The sequence below is a fragment of the Aethalodelphis obliquidens genome, unplaced genomic scaffold (genome assembly GCF_003676395.1).
Source record: "Aethalodelphis obliquidens isolate GAN/ISIS:26980383/991018 unplaced genomic scaffold, ASM367639v1 scaffold26, whole genome shotgun sequence".
Lineage (NCBI taxonomy): Eukaryota > Metazoa > Chordata > Mammalia > Artiodactyla > Delphinidae > Aethalodelphis > Aethalodelphis obliquidens.
This window is the reverse complement of record NW_020837970.1, coordinates 23143267-23157087: the sequence shown is the minus strand read 5'-3', so window position 1 is coordinate 23157087 and position 13821 is coordinate 23143267. Positions and strand designations below refer to the sequence as shown.

The following is a 13821-nucleotide window of genomic DNA, read 5'->3' as shown; positions in this document are numbered from 1 at the left end:
TTCAGATCAATTCCTTGTGTGAGTAACCACACCCAAAAAACATTTCCAGAAATAATCTTTAAGCCTGGAGATTCTAATCTCTTAGCTGCTGACCTCTGAGCTCTCATAACAGACAAGGCAATTCCAACAATAGTCTTAGGTAAGAAGGTCCTACTCTTAATCCCTACAAAATTCCAAATTACAGGGCTCTTTTGTCAATTTAGAGTACAAGCTAAAGGCAGAATACCTCTGTAGCAAAGCTATATTCTTCTGCCCTCTCTGCTTTCATGCTGAGGAGCACTGATTTGAGTTCACCCCCTTCTGTAGGATCCTACTGAAAAGCCACAAGAAGTCACCAATACAGCACAATATTCCAAATTCTTCCTTTCATTTCTCCTAACACCACAGTTTCAGTTTGCATAGTCAGCCTTCCACAGAACAGCAGGTACAGATTAATCAAATGCTTTGCTACTGTATAACAAGGGTTACAACTTTCCTTATTTTTCTCCATAATGTCTGGAGGTAGGCAGTTCAAGATTGGAAGAGCTGTTCAGCAATGTCCAGACTCTTTCAATCCTTCTCCTTCGTGGTCCTCAGCTTGTCAGAATCATCTTTTCTCTTTCATACTTGTCATCTCATAGTTGCAGAGATGGCTGCTATATCTCCAGGCTTCATGTCTGCATTTAAGGCACAAAGAAGGCGGAAAGAGGAGAGTACCAGCCACCACTGTTCTCTTTATCAGGAAAGCAAAAGCCATCCCTGAACTTGGGAGCCTTCCCTTCATGATCACTGGCCAAGGAAAATGGGATTGTCATGACTGGCTTCAACTAGTCAGGACTTTTTGCTTGAAGCTGGGAACATTGCTGTCCCTAACAAAATGAAGGTAAGCAATAGGGAATGGGTATAAGGAAGGTCACTAAGAATATCTCCACACATAGACATTTACAGTTTTAAGAGAATGTTTGAAAAATGAAAAGCAATCTCTATTTGGTGAAATTTCAAGCAATATAACAGAAGCGGGGGGAAGCTCCTCAGGCAGTGCTATAGAAATACACTTTAGGTAAAGAGATCTCTACTCAGGCATACCCATCCTACTTAGGAATCTATCCCTTAAATTAACACCCTTTAGTAACTCTGCTTTTCACAGACTCTTCCCTTCCTTCAATTCTGAACCCACAGATTCTCTAAAATACCCATGTTTATTCAACAGCTGTTTCTATGGCAGCAGAGCCCCTGGTGGAAGGGCACAGGGGTGGAGGCTATTTATAATTTAAGGACTGACAGTACATGCCAATAGCAGCTATTATTGATGAAATCCTTGAGAAATATATAAAACAGATAAATACTGTGAAAAGCCAAAACCAGAAATATCCATGGTGCCTGCTGTTCACCAAGAAACCTCTTATAATTTGGTTTCCCATCTATATCCACCACCTGGAAGAAAATACACTGATCATACTGGTACAACTGGTTTTTGTAACAATTTTATCTCATTGTATTGGGTTGGCCAAAAAGGTCGTTTGGGTTCTTCCATGTTACCGAAAAACCCGAACGAACTTTTTGGCCAACCCAATATTTAAATTAATTTGCTTTCTGGCTTTACATATTAGGCTGATGAGGTCGTTAGACTAATTTAATCCTCTCTGGGACACTTACTGACCAGATCAGGTTTCTAAGACCATAAGACTGAGAGTTAGACCCTAGTAAACTCACTAAGGTTATACCACCCAATGTGGTCTTTTGAATAAAAGCAGCTGGCCTGCCCCAAGCAATAGCCCCTTACATCACTGAGTGTATTGGCATGAACTTCTTTAAAACATTTAATCAATTTTCATTCCATGTAGCTGCTCACAAGAGCCACTTTCTTTGATGTAAATTGTGCTACCTATAAATATACTCGAGTCACCAACCATTCAAAGTAAAATAGTTTCCAAGCAACCCTCAAATCACCATTTTTATGTATAAAAAGATAAGTAGTGTAGGGGTTATGGGCATGGGCTCTGGAGCCAGAAGGCTAGAGTGCAAATCCTAGTTCCACATTAGAACATTCTACCATAGAATCAGGCAAAAATCTTTGTGCCAATTTTCCTCATCCATATGTGAGGCTTGAGGTAGCGGGGGACAGAATAATAGTGCCTATTTCAAAGAGTTGTCTGAAAATAAAATGAATTTATATATATAAGGTGCCTGGAACACAAGAAGCACTCAACAGGTGTTAGCTATCATTATTCTTCACTGGAAAATCTAATAGTATATGGTTGCATTTAATGCAAATGTAAAATGATTTGATAATAAAGATTCACTTTATGTGCAAAATATGAAATAACACAAAATCCCCCCCAATTAATAATTCATCAAGAATCACAGTTTCGGGCTCCCCTGGTGGCTCAGTGATTGAGAGTCCACCTGCCGATGCAGGGGACACGGGTTCATGCCCCGGTCTGGGGAGATCCCACATGCCGCGGAGTGGCTGGGCCCGTGAGCCATGGCCGCTGAGCGTGCGCGTCTGGAGCCTGTGCTCCGCAACGGGAGAGGCCACAGCAGTGAGAGGCCCGCGTACCGCAAAAAAAAAAAAAAAAAAGAATCACTCTTTCAAAGCTGGTTGGTAATTGACTTATAAACTCTTTTAAGCTACTGCCCACATGGCAATAGCAAACTTCCCATTCTTTGCTGCCAGGAATAGTCTTGAATTACACATGTCTCCTACAAAAGGCTACAGCTCTATACAGAGATGTGAAGGAGATAATAATCATAGCACTTCCCAACCCCACTGACCTCTCAGTGTTGATCCTGGTCTTCCTGGAGGTTTCCTATGTCCTTGGAGCCTAGAAACTCTACAACCAATATCCAAACAGAATTAAGTCTGAACACTGCCCCAGAAAACTTTTCTTGAAATAAGGGGTCACTCAGCCTGGTTATTTTTCACATGTGTGTACCCTTCTCAGAACTGGAGTAATTATCATCCATTCCCATTTTCCTTACTGTACATAGTTTTTTTTTTTAAACATCTTTATTGGAGTATAACTGCTTTACAATGATGTGTTAGTTCCTGCTGTTTAACAAAGTGAATCAGCTATACGTATACATATATCCCCATATCCCCTCCCTCTTGTGTCTCCCTCCCACCCTCCCTAACTGGTCAAGTTTAATACTTCCTTGCTCACAAAGAAATATTATCCTAAATGGCCCTGATTTTCCTTTAACCTATGTCTACTCTTCTCTCCTACTCAAATACTTCTTTCTCTTCTGTTTTATTTACTTGCCTCCATCAGCACAAGTCTTTTTTCCCTTTTGCATGTGACTGGCACATCTTCACTCTCAAACTCCCCCAACCACGCTCATTCCACACCCAATTCTTCAACTTCTGTCATTCTTTACCCTCTGCCCTATCCCCCATCTACTAGACAGTCCATTTATTTGAGGAAAAACTCTTTTATCCAAATTTATTTTTCACTTTTCTGCAGTTTACTCTTTTTAAGAAATACTTTATTTATTTATTTATTTGGTTGCACCAGGTCTTAGTTGCTGCACATGGCTTCCTTAGTTGCAGCTCAAGGACTCCTTAGTTGCAGCTCACCAGCTCCTTAGTCGTGGCACGCATGCTCCTCAGTTGTGACTCGAACTCTTAGTTGTGGCGTGCATGTGGGATCTAGTTCCCTGACCAGGGATTGAACCCGGACCCCCTGCATTGGGAATGTGGAGTCTTAACCACTGCACCACCAGGGAAGTCCCTCTGCAGTTTACTCTTAATAAAAATCTGGTTCCTCCTTAGGTCACAAGGTACCTTTTCCAATATAACTTATTTAGTCCTTACTTTCTGCTTTCTCTGAATCGATGGGAAGAAGTGAGGAACAGCCTCTTCCTTGCTCCCAAATGCCATTTTCAGATCATCACACTGTGGCCCACTCTCCACTGTTTGAAATCTCTACCTTATCTCACATTTCAGAGAGCTGTTCTCAACAATCCTATCTGAACACACTCATCTTTAAATTTATCCTCCCATCCTTCTCTCTAGTCTTAATAGAGGTGATTCAATTTCTGTTGACAGTAACGTATGTATTTGAAGAGCATTATATGAACCAGAAAAATTAAACATGGTAATGGTGATCACATGGTCAACAACAGAACAAACTGAATAAAACACATGACTACTTCTGTGCTCCTAAAAGAACTTTATAATTTTCTATAATACTCCTAAAGTCAAGTTCTACTAGTTCATATATTCTGTCATTAGAAATATATCATGTTAGCTACTGCCTTAGACATAAATCACTGTATGTTTGTCAAAATAAACCGCAGCAACAGAAAATTAGAAGGCCTTATGATGGATATATAAGCTATTGTTGGCAGATGATCCGTGTACTTAGAAGACCTTCCAAAAAGAGGATTCTACAACTTCCCAAGGTAAATCATTCTAATCTTACACATCCTGAATTTCAAAAGCTTTGACTCTTATCTAAATTTCTCCTGCTGTTTTTCCTCTATAGAGATGGAAAAAGGACAGGCACCATCCTCAGTAAGTCAGCATCTCAACTACTTGAAAAGCAATATCATCCCTTAGCCTTCACTCTTCTAAACTCAACAACTTGAACTATTTTCCAGACTCTTGTTCTCCAAGGCTTTCTTAACCTTCTTTAATTCTATTCATATTATTTTTAAATTACAAAGACCAGACCAGCTTACGAGTTTGTTGTTTTTAATATGTTTTTATGAATAGTTAACACATACTTGAACATGGTTGTATACACACACACCTTTCCAACTTTAGAATGGAGACCCAAGCTTCTGTAATTTAAAAGTTAAAGAACTTTCCATATTGTGGAGTCTACCACTATTTTCTCTTAGTTGAATTAAAACAATGATCTATGGCTATAGTTGACAAATTATGGCTCCACAAATGGCCCCAAAACATTACAAAGAATGAATTAACAAATAATTACTTACCTGATCTGTCCTCGGGTGAAAGTTTTTCTCCTAGATTGCAGAGTAGAGATGAAACTGGCTCCCACTTTACAGTTCACCTCTTTTTCTTCTGCTTTGATAGAAACTGTGGCCACCATAAAGAAAAATAAAAACAGAAAATATTTTATATAACAATTTTAGCAACACATGGAAGAGAGGAGTAGGATCTGTTTACAAATTTTACGGGCTTTTTCTTTTACTTAGTAATACTCTCAAAGAACTTCGTAATAAGTAACAGAAACTTTAATATTTTTAATTTCTCCTGCTTCCCCTTTTTTAAGCCTCAGGAAAACTATTTATTGTTAATACTTCTAAATACTAGGCTAGGAGCTGGATTAAGAGGGAAATAGAATTTTATTAGAAGATTATTGTGTGGGAGGAAAAAAACCCTTTCAAACAGAGACTTTTGGGGGATGACAAGGAATTTTATTTCTTTTTCTATGAAAGTTACTTTTTGTGTTATGTCTCCACCAAGAAAAAAATTTACATACAATATTATGGATAGAGAGTTAATAAGGATTGTCATTTCAATAAAGTGGTAACCTTCATGAGAAAGAAAGGGAAAAAGTGGTATAAAATATGATCTATCTTCCACTTTAAAAGTTCCTTTTCCCAAAGAGCTTTACTTTATATGGCATGAAGAAGAAGGTCAAGGCTCAGAACACCTTAAGTATATAAAAGTGGCATATATGAATAATATAAATTTTTATATCGAGCCAATTATCAGAATGCATAATCAATCCCTCAGAAGTTTATGGTCTTTCTAGACCCATATGCTGAAAACTATAAAACATTAATAAAGAAAGCTGAAGATGATTCAAAGAAATGGAAAGATAGCCTGTGCTCTTCGACTGAAAGAATTAATATTGTTAAAATGGCCATACTTCCCAAAGCAATCTACAGATTTAATGTCTATCAAAATATCCATGACATTTTTCACAGAACTAGAACAAATAATCCTAAAATTTATATGGAACCACAAAAGATTCAGAACTGCCAAAGCAATCCTGAAGAAAAAAAGAACAAAAGCTGGAAGTATAACCCTCCCAAACTTCAGACTATACTACAAGACTACAGCTATCAAAACAGCATGGTATTGGCACAAAAACAAACACAAAGATCAGTGGAACAGAATAGAGAGTCCAGAAATAATCCCACTCACCTATGTTCAATTAATCTACAACAAAAGAGGCAAGAATATACAATGGAGAAAAGACAGCCTCTTCAACAAATGGTGCTGGGAAAGCTTGATAGCTACATGTAAAACAATGAAATGAGAACATTCTCTCACACCATATACAAAAATAAACTCAAAATGGTTTACAGACCTAAATGTCAGATATGACACCATAAAATTCCTAGAAGGGAACATAAGTGAAACATTCTTTGATATAAATCGTAGATCAGTCTCCCAAGGCAAAAGAAATGAAAGCAAAAATAAACAAATGGGACCTAATCAAACTTAAAAGATTTCGCACAGCAAAGGAAACCATCAACAAAATGAAAAGATAACCTATGGAATGGGAGAAAATATTTGCAAACGATACAACCCACAAGGGGTTAATATTCAAAATATACAAACAGCTCACACAACTCAATATCAAAAAAACAAACAACTCAATCAAAAAATGGGCAGAAGACCTAAACAGACATTTTTCCAAAGAAGACATACAGATGGCCAATAGGCACATGCAAAGGTACTCAACATCACTAATTATTAGAGAAATGCAAATCAAACCCACAATGAGGTATCACCTCACATTAGTAGAATGGCTATCATCAATAAGTCTACAAATAATAAATGCTACAGAGGGTGTGGAGAAAAGGAAACACTCATACACCATTGGTGGGAATATAAATTGGTGCAACCACTATGGAAAACAGTATGGAGGTTCCTTAAAAAAACTAAAAACAGATCTACCAAATGATCTGGCAATTCCACTCCTGGGTATATATCCAGGAAAAAAAATGAAAACTCTAATTCAAAAAGATACATGCACTTCAGTGTTCACAGTAGCACTATTTATAATAGCCAAGCCATGGAAGCAACCTAAATGTCCATCAACAGATGAATGGATAAATAAATTGTGGAATATATATACATATGTGTGTATATGTATATATACAATGCCATTAGAAAGAATGGAATATTGCCATTTGCAGCAACATGGATGGACCTAGAGAATATTATGCTTCGTGAAATAAGTCAGAGAAAGACAAATACTACCTATCACTTATATGTGGAATCTAAAACTAATACACATGAATCTGTATACAAAACAGAAACAGACTCAGACATAGAAAACAAACTTATGGTTACCAAAGGGGAGAGGGTGAGGGATAAATTATAATGGATACAATAAGGATTTACTATACAGCACAGGGAATTATACCCAATATCTTATAAAAATTCATAATGAAATATAATTTGCAAAAAAACAAAATCACTGTGCTGTACACACGAAACTAAGACAATATTGTAAAGCAATTATATTTCATTTAAAAAAAATAAGTTTATGGTCTTTCTGTAGTCACAGGAATAATGAACATGAAAGGTTTAATAGTAGCATAGGACTTCCCTGGTGGCACAGTGGTTAAGAATCCGCCTGCCAATGCAGGGGGACACAGGTTCAAGCTCTGGTCCGGGAAGACCCACATGCCGTGGAGAAACTAAGCCCGCGCACCACAACTACTGAGCCTGTGCTCTAGAGCCCATGACAACTACTGAGCCCGTGTGCCACAACTACTGAAGCCCACGCGCCTAGAGCCTGTGCTCCACAACAAGAAAAGCCACTGCAATGAGAAGCCCACTCACCGCAACGAAGAGTAGCCCCCACTCACTGCAACTAGAGAAAGCCCACCTACAGCAACGAAGACCCAACACAGCCAAAAATAAATAAATAAAATTTTTTTCAAAAAAAGTAGTATAATTTTGTAACTACAAAATATCAAAAGTTTATCTACCTTCAAATTTAATCATGCTAGTTTTTTTTCCCCCTCTGGTTCATTTTTAGTCTGTTAGATAAGTGAAAAATCAAATTTTCTTCTTTACATAAAAATAATCATAGAATCAGAAAAATTTAGAGCTAGAAAGAAATTTAGAGAATTTCTAGATGTACCAAGTTCAATCCTCTCCAAATCAGAGATATTCATTTAATTGCCTTTTTCAAAGTTAAAGAATGAATTGGAGGTGAAACCCTGGAATCCAGAATGCTTTTCCCACTTAATTCCTCAAGCTTACTGAGACACAACTTTGTGTGTGTATGTGAGGCAGTGAGGCAGTAGGGTTGAACTTGAGGTCTCTGAATCAGACTGTCCAGGTTTGAATCTTATTTCCTCCACTTATTATCTGGGTGTTCTTGAGCAAATTACTTAATCCCACGGTGCCTCAGTTTTCTCATCTGTAAAATGAGATAACAACTATACCTTCCCAACAGGACTTATGAAAAAGTTAATACAAATAAAGCTCACAGAATGATGTCTGACACACTGTAGGCATTTAACAAATGTCAGTAATCATTAGGAGTCTATCAATAAACACATGGACATGTACTTGCTAGGTTTTAAAATAGCCTAATTAGACTAGAATTGGAATACTAGATCATTTTTATGTTTTAAAATACATATACAATCACTGATATTTCATTTTGCTATATAAACAGTGCCCCCAAAATGGTTTCCTCATGAAGTACATGCAAAATTCCAGATATTAAACACATAATAAAGCTCACTTAATTTGAATACCATTTATTTTGTGATCACTTGAGCCCAGTGGTATACTCAGAATATGACACCCAAAAGGATCATTTTTTTTTCTAACACACCCTCCTCTACGTGACAAAATTATTTTTAGTAATGATCGTGAAATGAAACAAATAATAATAGCCAGGAAAGAAACAGACAGTGAAAATTCTTTTACTCAACTCCACTTATATGCAAATATAAAATAAATATTACAGTACAAAAAAGGAAAAATGCAACGGAATTCATGTTTCTGAAAAAAGGAAAAACTTAAACCTACATATTGTTTTGTGGAAGTACTAAGTAATAACATTGCACCTCCTATTGATTCCTTCTTCAGTTTTGAAGTAAACATTAATAATTTAAAAAGAACAAATTTCAAAGTAAAAGGTTTTTTAAATTCAATTATTCCGAAGAATAATTTCACATATTAACTAAATTTGTACTTACAAGCCAAAAATATTAGACTTTGTTTCCCTCAAATGTTACATGCAAAATGAAAACCCTAAGTGGTCATACAGAATGACAACACTGAAGTCATCAAGTCTGTTTCTTCATCCTTATAGTCGCTATGCAATCACTGCTTAAGAATCTACTATATAAATGCAAAGATATGGACCAAAGGGGCTGCAGACATGAACTGCACCTGAAGCCTTGAATTACCCTGAGTTTTTATGAATTTATTTGGAAAAATATCCGTAGAGCTGAGTCTATGTTTATTGAAGGCCAACTGTATAACTGGGAGTTCTCTGATTTAACTTCTATGTAGAATATGATATTTATTAAAGGATCAATAATTAAAATGTGCTAATTTGAAGCTTACATATACATTACTAAAACTTAACAGTAACTACAGTAATTGTTTAGAACATAAACTCATAAGAAATTTTTCAGGGAGAAATATTTTATCATTGACACTGTTTTGAATTTCTGGTACACAGAAATTGCTGGTAATAAAAATTGGACAGACTTTTAGTGGGTTTATTATAGTTTAATTCCCTACAGACAATGAGAATTTTTGTTGCCTACACCCCAAGTGATGCTCTCATTGCCCCCATGCCTGGCATGCCACCGCTCAAGATGAAATCTGCCACTGAGGTACTATCCTTGAAGATGGGCTCGCTACGTTAAGGGTATTTAAGCTACTTATGAGAAAACGTTTTTAAAAAGAATGTTAATTGAGGACCTATTCAGTGCACGGTACTGTGCTTTGTTTTATCCACACAGAATGTAAGCACATGAATTTTGCTAGTTACAAGTCAATCACATTTATTCATTAAAGCCCTCTCAGCAGAATTTTTAAAGCTATTTTGTTAGCAGTTATTATGTATACTTAAATTTTAAAATAATTATCAGAGTCACATATATTCCATTTTTCAAGCTTTTCATTAACTTAAATTGGCTTTCTCCCTGTGTTCCAAATAAGTGAGGGTGCATCACAAATCAACATTCGTAAGAGGTTTTAAAATATTAACATTTACATAAACATTAACAACTTAAAATCTCTTGATATTTTAAAATTTCACAACTCATGTGGCATCAGATTCATATGTTCTACTTTTTCAAGCAGCTACCTCAAGAGAACAAATTTTAACTCTAATAGCAATCTTTTTCATTCATAGGATCAACATAATCTCCAGTCCGCCTTCTCATAATCTTGCAGCTGCATACATGCACAAATTTTCTGGTTATGTGATTCTGGTACTCTTGAAAAGACAGTCTTTTTAACTGAAAGAAAATCTGACTTACCTCAAAAGGTACTTTGGTATGGGATAGCGTGCCAATTACAGCCACATTAGAAGCAGATATATCTGGCAAGAAAGTGACACACAAGCCTTAAAACTACAGTTAATTTCTTCTACTCCCGCTGTATAGGTCCTATTTTCTTTTATGCTGTGGGGCTCCTTCACCCACAAAATCCCTCTCACTAGTCACCTACAATCTACTAAAGCCAAACCCGTTCCGTTTATAGCTCTAGGATTCCCCAACCTCTCCCATTGATAAGAATCACCTGGGACAGTTAAAAATAAAAATAACAGGCCACACTCCCGTAAATTAGATTCTAATGGGTTTGTGGTGAGGCTCCAGTATCTGATTTTAATCAAGTATCCTCAAGAGATTCTTACAGACACATTTAAGAATAAACTAAAGAGGCCTGCCAGAGATCTTCACAGTTCCTCCAAATTGATCAGTCTCAAGGGCTAATCCTCCTTTGGGTATTAGGACTTAGGGTATTTGAAAATAGAGCAGGAGAAGTTTGGAGAAAGCAGAATACCATCTTGTCTACAACTCTGATTTAGGTTTCCAACATCCTAAAGAATGAAAGAAGTGGAAGATTTTAGTTTGGATAGGTGATGTGAAGTACGACACCACCAGGGAGCAGCATAGAGCTGATAAATTACACATGTTTGGGGATTTTTTGACTTCACACTACCACATAAAATGGTGTACCTACATTTTCCATGAACTCAGATTACAAAAAAAACAAAAACAAACAAACAAAAACCCCAAAGCAGCACACTTAAAAGACACAGATAAAATATGTTAGCATGTAATTTCCAGTTTTCTCTCTCTAGAGGGTCTTCATTGACAGCTGTTGTAGGAAAAAATTTCCCTTGAAGTAGCCTTGCACCTGAATCCAAACCTGGTATTAGACTACAAAGATTCCAGGTAAACCAAAGTGGTGTTCCACTTTTTCTGTCTGCAAGTTTCAAAATACTTGTCCTACTCTTTTAACTAGCATTGTAACTGGATGCTTTTCAATGGTTTTAATCAAGTCTTTAGAGTTCTACTAAGTGTGAGGGTGGGGGGGGGAATGGGGTGGAAAACAACTTTAACAAGCTATGCCGAGGTTTTTTTTTTTAACACTTTTTAAAAGTGTAGTTGAAATGTTGCCACCACCTGTCAGAAAACTATACCCACCCAGCAATCCCATCCACCCTCCCAAGTTTTCTTGACTCATCCCCACTTTCTCTTTTCCAGTCCACATTAAATGTAGAAAAAAATCCTCTGGCAACCCAGGTAGCTTCTACAAATATCACCTCCAAGGGCTTTGTGTTCCTCTGAAATTCCATTACAGTTGGGTTAAGAAACATAGAAAGATGAGGGAGGACTTGAAGAAGGAATTTTACTTACTTCCCAACTTGCCAAAATTCGATACTCATTCCCTACCTAGAAATTCCTGTGTCTAAGAAAAGTATGATCCAAGCCCCTGTGGCAATTCTGTGACCTGGGTTTTGATTTCCATCTTCTAGCTAGAAAAGCTGAGGTGGGAGGAGGAAGAGGCAAGAATGACTAAGACATTCCTGGGAGACCAAATAGGCCTAACCAAAAAACAAACAAACAAAACAAAACAAAACAAAAAACCCACTCGAGAAGAGGTGTGAGAACCGGAAATCAAGGCTGTCTGCGGAGCTAGAGCCCATCCTGGAACTTAGCGTTCTAGAAAAGAGGGTTTCCAATCTTTTCAAGTATCCTAGCAAAAATGTCAGGACCCTACTGGAAATGGCTAGTTTAGCCTGAATTGAGACGAGTAACAAAACCTATTCCGAATCCAGAAGCTGCTTAAGTGATTGTATTCCACTGCTCACAGCAGCGCCTGCAGACATTAGAAAGAGTTGTATGGGAGGACTTTAACCTACAGAGAGTATTATGGGTGCATCCACAGCCCTCACGTACTCCACTTGCTCCACCCGCTAAAACCAAGAGCCACGGTCCTAAAGCAAGCATTCATTCTCCACGGGGTTGATGTTATCTCCAAGGGGCGAAATCTTACTCTTTTCATGTATAAAGCACAGATACACGTATGGTACATAAACAGCTATTCAGGATATGAATGGTATTATAATTTCATGGCGGGTGGGGAGGAAGGGACTGGTGAACAAAACGTTTAAAAAGGCTTTTCTTAAGAGAACGATAATGGAAAGAAAAAAAATAGGTTGAGTAACACTGTCCTATAAGGGTCCTGAGCTAAAACCATCAAATGAAGGTCCTGACAGGTAATTTTCTCCCAGACAGCAGCCTAAGGGTCAAGGGTCTCTGATTCTGGTTCGATCTCGGCCACAAAGAGGTGTTTTCCTCTCCGTGCCTCAAACCTCAGAGGGCAGTGAATGCCCGCCGTTTGCTCCCTCACGGGGTACTGTGTGTGGATGTGCCCAACAACTAGCAAAGAGCTTTGGAAACCGCAAAGCGCTGCACCAAAGCCAGAGGAAGTTTCTATTCTCGGCTGCACGAAATTCCCCGGGTGGGGCCCCCTCGGCCTCCGCACTTGTTGCTTCCCGGCCCCGCCGGCCTCCACCTCAGACCTTCTCTCCGCGACCCCCTCCTCTCTCCACAAGCGCACGCACAGCACCCCCCTCCCCCGGCCCCGCGACCCCCTCACCCACGCCACGAAACCGGCGCGCTCCGTTCAGGCCCTGGCGCCGGCCGAGTCCCCAGCCCCCATCCCCCTGCCCAGTTCCCGCCGACTGCCCGGCCCGCAGAGGCCGCCGTTTCCTAGACAGCCGCGCGGCCGCTCCGCAGCCTCCGGGGCGCGCGCGCCGACGGCGGGAGGCGAGGGCGCAGGCGCGGGCCCGGGCGAGCCGCCGGCGCGTGGCCGCGCGCGCCCCCGATCGCGGTGGGCGGAGGAGCGGAGGCAGCGGAGGCAGCGGCGGGCCGCGAGGGGGCGAGGGGGCGGGGGGGCGGAGAGGGGAGCCCCGGGAGCGCGAGCCGCGGCCGGCGCCGCTGCAGAGCCGAGCGAATCCACAGCCCGGGCAGCAGGTATGTGTCCCCGCAGCCGGCCGTGGCCGGGGCTTCCCCTGCCACTCTTCCCGGGTCCTGTGGCCGGGGCGGGGGTGGGGGCCGGTCAGGGTTTGCAGGGTACGTGTCCGGGAGGGCTGGGATCTTACCACTGACCTTCATCCCCTCTGGTCGCTGTAGCAAGGCGAGGGTGCCTGGGGCAGCCTAGGGCTTCAGCTCCAGCCTGGGGATCTGCTTCTTGTCACATGCTTCTTATTTATTTTTGCAAACTGCCCTGGTTCGGGTCCAGCTGCAGATGCCTTACCTCCCATTCTTTGCCTCTGTGTGCCATCTTGCATTTATTAATAAAACATGCAAGCTGGGGGTTGGGGATTGCTGCTGGGGGGGAATCCCATTGCAGTA

The 13821-nt window shown here is 39.8% G+C and overlaps 1 protein-coding gene across 2 annotated transcripts in view; it reads right to left on the bottom strand.

Annotated features, from left to right (window-relative positions):
* The window catches only part of NRG4 (neuregulin 4), a 127006-nt gene extending 113855 nt beyond the window's left edge, over positions 1–13151 (bottom strand). Inside the window, exons 1-3 of one of the 2 annotated variants that reach the window (XM_027123714.1) lie at positions 13064–13151; positions 10432–10493; positions 4924–5014 (exon numbers count right to left, since the gene is read on the bottom strand). The gene's annotated coding sequence lies outside the window, so the exon portion shown is untranslated. The remainder of the gene's footprint in view (positions 1–4923; positions 5015–10431; positions 10494–13063) is intronic. The other variant, XM_027123715.1, reaches the window with a different exon arrangement.
* Positions 13152–13821: the final 670 nt, after the last annotated feature.